Raw genomic sequence first — 7847 nt, forward strand, 5'->3', positions numbered from 1 at the left:
CTCGCCTCTGCGGGCCGCGGGGACGCGCCCCACGGGTGGGAGAGCAGCGTCGGGTCGGCCTGATCCGAGGGGCTGGGAAGGGACGGTCCCCTGGGCGGGGCGCCGAGAAGCCTCCGGAGCCGGCGCGCTCCGGGAGCCTCCGGCGATGCAGAGACACGGCGTGAGATGCGCGCGGAACTGTAGCTCCTTGGGGGCGAACGGGCAGACTCCCCTCTGAAATCCAAGGCAAAGCGGAAGGCCCAACCGCGCGCGCACCTGTAAAACTTTGATGTCATTTTAGCGGATCAGAAGCCCCGAGACTCAAACTGAGAAATCCTGTTATAGCAAGTTCCTAACCTAGGCAGACAGTGCAGCCCTGCTGTGGTTTACTTGATGCAAGGCTTAGAAACAAAAACAAAGCCTAGAAAGGACACCAACCGACATCGTTGGTTGATGGGTTTCTTTGATTCATTGCTTCATTCGTCGCACTGAGTGCGTACACGCCAACCTAGGTTGGGCCCAAGGGTAAGCAAGAACAGGGTCCCTGCGGCAGGGAGCCTGCTCATTAATCAAAGAAGCGTGTTAGTAAAGGAATAATTAAAAACGGAATATGGAACTTTGAGAAACTGGCTGCTCCCAATTTGCTTGCTTGCCCTCCAAAGATAAAATTATAATATTGTGCTTACTTTTATAAATGACACATATCCTGACCCCAAGATTCTGCAACATACTACAGGGTGGAAGTGGCTTGATCTAACTGAGGTTTTCGCTGACTGCTCATTCCAGGGCATGGCCATTGTCAGGAGCAGCTCTACGTGTGACGCACGGTGCATCCGCTGGTCACTGCTGTCTCCCCGTTTGGATCGCCTCTGGTCCTTCTTTCCACTGACTCTCTTCTCCCAGGGTAGGAGACTTCACATCAGATCCTCTTAGACTTCTGCACCCATCCCCACATCAGTGGGGCTTCAGTTGATAGCCTTCAGCAAAAACTTGAAGAGGAAAATTGATGGCTGATGTGGAATAAAATGGCATGCTACCTACACTTCTGCCATCTGGTTGTTTTTTTCCCAATTTGAAAATAGGAGCCAGACTAGACACTTCTCCACACCCCTGCCCCCATCTCCATGCTCTGATGACAATTCACCCCCACATCACCACCTTAGACCAAGTTAGCCTAGTTGCACACCCAACTTTGATCCCTTCATCCCCTCTGATCCATTCTCCATCTGGAGTGACTTCCTAAAATAAATCTGATGATGTCACTCAACTCAGACAGCTGTTTAGTTGCTCTCCACTTGCCTGAGGATGCAGCCTGACTCCTTTCCCTGCTGGACCCGATGACCACTGAGATCTGGCCCCTGTGCTCCCTCAGCTCTAGTCTCGCAGTGACCCCTAAGCGCTATGCGGTGTTCTTTGCAGTTCCTCGAATGACAACGAGGAAGGAGCCTTTTGTCCCTGAGCCTTTGCATCATAAACTACTGTTGGCCTGGAATTCTCACCACTCACACCTCACGCATTCCAGTTCCTTCACGCCTTTCATTTACCAACGCTCCCCACCCCATCCACTGTGATCTGGCTAAACATTCCACAAATATGAACAAGCTTGCTCTCCCCACTCACCCTGCTGCTGCCCTACATGAGGTTAAGGGCCCCATCTGATTGTGCCTGGTAAGCCCAGTATTTCCCCTGTATGTAATTGCTATCTCCCCCCCTTAGAAACACACATAGTGCGGGGCCCCTGGGTGGCTCAGTTAAGCGTCTGACTTTGGCTCAGGTCATGACTTCATGGTTGGCGAGTTCAAGCCTGGCGTTGTTGGGCTCTCTGCCGGCAGCACAGGGCCTGCTTTGGATCCTCTGTCTCCCTCTCTCTCTGCCCCCCTCCTGCTTGTGTGTGCACACGTGCACATACTCTCTCTCAAAAGTAAAATAAAATATTAGAGAGAAAAGAAACACACCTAGTGCCTGTTGTAGGGTGATGATTTAATACAATCAGTGAATGAATGAATGAAAGGAAAAAAAAACCCTTCTTTCATGAAACTTTATTTGGATTCTCATTGCTCTAGTTCATTCATTCATTTTCAAATGTTTTTAAAACATCTACCACCTTGAAGTGCTACATGGGTAGTCAGGATGGAAAGCAGAAGGTAATGGATCCCAGACACCTGCTCTGCCTCAGACCAGGGAAGGCAATGCTGGGAACTTTCTATAACATGGACTTCATCCCAATGCAAGACTGACACAGACCTTTGCACCACAGAACTTAAAATAGGCAGGGAAGACAGACAAGTAATTATAATACAGTGGGAGACGTGTTCTTTAGGGGAAGCATTATATGCCCTAAGGGCAGAGAAGGCTAATCGTGAGGAGAAACTCTGGAAAGACGATGAGTACAGTGGAAAACCATACTCGATGATGAGGCACGTTGAAACAATGGCTCGCACACCAGAATAATTCATTTCCAGCCAACTTTTTGGCCCTCCTGTCTGTGGATCATCTAGCACTTGTACAAAATTGACAAATCATGAGGGTTAGAATGCCCGGTTTATTTTCCTAATAATGACTAACTCTAAGAAAGCGTGCCTGGCTCGCTACTCCGGTGAGTGGCAGAAGGCATCTGAGTCAACCGGGCTGTGGACACCCATGCCAACGGGAGGCTGAGTCATGTTCACCTAAACTTGGGGCAGAGCTGTCTTGTTTCTAGCAAAGCTAAACTTTGGATGATGTCTAAAAGTAATAACTAGACAACTTCTGTTCTCATAGAAGCAGCATCTGTGTGTGCACACACGCCCTGCCCGTTAGCCTGCACTAAAAAAATGCACCTGGCCCACGGAGCCGCTGGGCGCTTCTGGATCGTTCAGCTGCCTCTGGATATTTGTCCAGATGTTAGAGGATTACTTCAGGCAGGAATAACTTGGAATCCCTCGTGTGGAGAAATATTTCAAATAATTTTTCTGATAAACCTCCATAAAAAATAAAGAAATAAAAATGAAGATAAATGTTTCTGAAACTTTTTTTGGCTCTCCCTATCTATAGGGAGAAGAGTGTTGTGGTTATGAGCTTGCACTCTGGCGTTAGACTGTCTGAGTTCAAATGCTGGATCCTCTTACTGGCTTTGTGATCTTGGGCAAATTGTTGAACCTCTCTGTGCCTCAATTTTCTCGTGTATAAATGAGGATGATGATAGCCCCAACCTCCTAGTGTTAAGTGCTAAATGCGTTAATACGCCGTGTTTCATTGAGTCTAAGACACACACTTTTCACGTGTAACATCTCCAGAGCTGAGATGCATTTTACAATTTGTAGTGTGGGATAGTTTAATTGTCTCAGTGGTATGTAAAATAATGGTGCATCTTATAATCAGCATTGTCTTAGATGTGGTGAAATTCAGGATACAAAAAAAAAAAGAGCTTGGAAATATCCTTGGCACATAAAAAGTACTACATAGGTATTTAATAGATTATACAGACATAAAATATAAATATAACTCCTCTAACTTCATCAGAGCCAATCAGTATCGCTCAGTTTTTTTTAAATTTTTTTAACGTTTTATTTATTTTTGAGACAGGGAGAAACAGAGCATGAACAGGGGAGGGTCAGAGAGAGGGAGACACAGAATCCGAAACAGGCTCCAGGCTCTGAGCTGTCAGCACAGAGCCCGACGCGGGGCTCGAACTCACAGACCACGAGATCATGACCTGAGCCGAAGTCGGCCACTTAACCGACTGAGCCACCCAGGCGTCCCAATATTGCTCAGTTTTAAACAACTGTCTATGTTTCTATGTTGACAATGGCAGCTAATGACATGACTGACCCGTTTGCCAAGAAAGAAAGAAGTCGCTCTCAACACCTGGCTTGAGGTTGGAGGAGACATCTGGTATCCGTCCCTGTATCTCAGCAAGATCTCAGAAAAATACATAACTGAGAGCTGCTGAGACAGGTACCTTGGATGGGCTAATAATATGGTGACCCTCTGGATCAATATTCTTTATCTGATTATTTATCAGAAAGTCTGGGTGCTCTGAGACACAGCAGAGAAGTAGGATCTCTGACAATGGGGCTCAGCAATCTGGCTCTTGCCCCAAACCTCCATCCGCCAGGGAGCAAACCAAAACTGTGCAGCTAACCTACCACTTTTAGAAGGATAGTGACCATCTGGCTACTCAAGAGGGCCCTTTGGAGACTTTACACCCCTCCCCAAGTAGCTAATCAAAGTATTGTCTTCCAATCATCTACACCACTCTCCCCAAGAGAAGATTCAATAAATGAAAATTTTAAAGTATCATCACATTTCTGGTAATGCTTTAGTGAACCTTGGAGACTCATCTCATGAGCGACTCCCAGACCTCTTTGTACCAGCTGTAATTTAGCTCAACTTCTGGGCCCCAAAAGGCCCAGACAGGCATGCAGACAGAAGTGGGTGTTGTATATTTAGAGAGGGGACCAGAAGCAGCTTCTCTGGCTTTTTGTTTCTTGCCGATTACGTGTTCCCTTTTAATATTGATTCCATTGTCAATGTGAGAATGCGGAACATTCTGTATTAAACTTTGATATTTTAAATTTTCTTCAGTTTGAATAATTTATATATTTCGACTTATCTAGAACAAATGTATATTGCCTTTGTATTAAGACAGTAAAACAAACAAACAAAAACTTTCCAACAGGAATCAGTCAAGAAGAAGAAATAAAAGGCGTCCAAATGGGTAAGGAAGAAGTAAAACTCAGACTATTTGCAGATGACGTGATACTTTATTTTTTTTTTCAACGTTTATTTATTTTTGGGGACAGAGAGAGACAGAGCATGAACGGGGGAGGGGCAGAGAGAGAGGGAGACACAGAATCGGAAACAGGCTCCAGGCTCTGAGCCATCAGCCCAGAGCCTGATGCGGGGCTCAAACTCACGGACCACGAGATCGTGACCTGGCTGAAGTCGGACGCTTAACCGACTACGCCACCCAGGCGCCCCCCAACGTGATACTTTATATAGCAAACCCTAAAGACTCCACCCAAAGACTACTAGAATTGATAAATGAATTTGATAAGGTCACAGGATACAAAATCAATGTAAAAAACTTATTGTGTTTCTACTCGCTAATAATGAAGCAGCACGAAGAGAAATTAAGAAAATAATCCCATTTACAGTTGCATCAAAAAGAATAGAGTATCTAGAAATAAAATTAACTAAGGAGGTGAAAGACCTATATTCTGAAAACTATGAAACATTGATGGAAGAAATTGAAGATGACACAAAGAAATGGAAAAAAACATTCCATGCTCATGGATTGGAAGAACCAACATTGTTCAAATATCCAAACTCCCCAAAGCAATCACAGATTTGATGCAATTCCTAGCAAAATACCAATGGCAATTTTCACAGAATTAGAACAAACAATCCTAAAATTTGTATAGAACCACAGAAGGCACTGAAGAGCCAAAGCAATCTTGAGAATGAAAAACAAACCTAGAGATAACACGATTCCAGATGTGAAGTTATATTACAAAGCTCTGGTTATCAAACAAGTATGACGCTGGCACAAAAATAGACACATAGATCAATGGAACAGAGAAAAAGCTCAGATAAGGCCACAATTACATGGTTGACTAATCTTCAAACAAGGAGGCAGAATAGGCAATTGGAAAAAATCTCTTCAACAAATGGTGTTGGGAAAACTGGACAGCAACATAGAAAAGACTGAAACTGTACCACTTTCTTTCACCATACACAAAAATAAACTTAAAATGGATTGAGGACCTACATGTGAGACAGGAAACTATAAAAATTCTAGAAGGGAGCACAGGCAGTAACTTCTCTGACACTAGCCATAATGCCATCTTTCTAGACATGTCCCCTGAGAAACAAAAGCAAAAATCAACTATTGGGACTACATCAAAATAAAAAGCTTCTGCATAGCAAAAGAAAACACTAACAAACCTACTGAATGGCAATGACATAACCAAATGACATAACCAATAAAGGGTTAGTATCCAAAATACATAAAGAACTTCTACAACTCAACACCAAAAGAAACCAAATAATCCAATTAAAAATTGGGCAAAAGGGGCACCTGGGTGGCTCAGTCGGTTAAGCATCTGACTTCGGCTCAGGTCATGATCTCGCGATTTGTGGGTTCAAGCCCCACCTCAGGCTCTGTGCTGACAGCTCAGAGCCTGGAGCCTGCTTCAGATTCTGTGTCTCCCTCTCTCTCTGCCCTTCCCCCGCTCAGCGTCTGTCTGTCTGTCTGTCTCTCAAAAATAAATAAACATTAAAAACAAAGCTTTTTAAATGGGTAGAAGACACGAAAAGACATTTCTCCAAACAAGACATCCAGATGGCTGATAGATACATGAAAAGATGCTCAACATCATTCATTGTCAGGGAAATGCAAATCAAAACCACAAAGAGATGTTACTTCCTACCTGTCAGTGTGGGTAAAATCAAAACACAAAAAACAAGCGTTGGCAAAGATGCAAAGAAAAAGGAACCCTTGTGTATGCACTGTTGATGGGAATGCAAACTGGTGCAACCCCCGTGGAAAATAGTACGAAGGTTCCTCAGAAAATTAAAAGAAAAAAATTAAAAATAGAACCAAGGTATAATCCAGTAATCACACTACTGGGTATTTACCCGAAAAAATACAAAAACACTAATTTGAAGGGATACATGCACCCCTATGTTTATTGCAGCTTTATTTACAAGAGCCAAGTTATGGAAGCAGCCTATCAACTGAGCGGATAAAGAAGATGTGATAGGCAGATAAATAGGTAGGTAGATACTTATAATGGAATATTATTCAGTCAATACAAAAAAGTCACTACAAAAAAGAGTGAAATCTTGCCATTTGCAGTGACATGGATGGAGCTAGAGAGTATTAATTATGCCAAGTGAAATTCATCAGAGAAAGACAAATACTATATGACTTCACTCATATGTGTACTTTAAGAAACAAAACAAATGAAGACAGGAAGGAAAAAAGAGAGAGGGGGACAAGCAAGAAACAGACTTAACTATAGAGGACACAGTGATGGTTACCGAAGGGGAGGTGGGCGGGCGATGGGTGAAATAAGTGATGGGGATTAAGGAGGGCACTTCTGATGAGCATCGGGTGTTGTATAGAAGTGTTAAATCACTAGATTGTCTACCTGAAACTAATTGTAGGTTAACGACACTAGAGTTAAAAAAAAAAAAAAAAAAGAACTTTGCAGGAGGAAAAGAAACTGCAGTGCTATTAACATGTTTATTAGAACAAGAAAAATTAGAAACCTAGAATAAACAATCGTACACCTGGCATGACCACACTGTGTGAACGTATGCAAACCATAAAAGACTGAGGAGAGTTCAGTAATTATCTCTGCATGACAGGATAAGTAACATTTTTTCATTCTATGCTTGTCTGTTTTATTTTACTATTTTTTAATTTTTTTTTAACGTTTATTTATTTTTGAGACAGAGAGAGACAGAGCATGAGCGGGGGAGGGGCAGAGAGAGAGGAAGACACAGAATCGAAGCAGGCTCCAGGTTCTGAGCCATCAGCCCAGAGCCCGACGCGGGGCTCGAACTCACGGACCGCGATATCATGACCTGAGCTGAACTCGGACGCTTAACCGACTGAGCCACCCAGCCGCCCCAGGGGCACACCTTTTTTAAAGCAAATAATATTAAATTGAGTTGAAGTTTAGAAACCACTAAATTTAGTAAGTATAAATTTTAGAAAAAACTCTCAAGAGGATTTCCTTTCCATTAGTTGTTCATAGAACACCAGGCACTTAGCCGTTCTTCCTTATAATACAAACATGATGGGGAGGCTTTGATGGAGACAGAAGACCTAAACCCGCTTTCTATAGATACGGATAAACTGCTTGGCTTGGTTGTGT

Source organism: Prionailurus bengalensis, chromosome D1 (genome assembly GCF_016509475.1).
Source record: "Prionailurus bengalensis isolate Pbe53 chromosome D1, Fcat_Pben_1.1_paternal_pri, whole genome shotgun sequence".
NCBI classification, from domain to species: domain Eukaryota; kingdom Metazoa; phylum Chordata; class Mammalia; order Carnivora; family Felidae; genus Prionailurus; species Prionailurus bengalensis.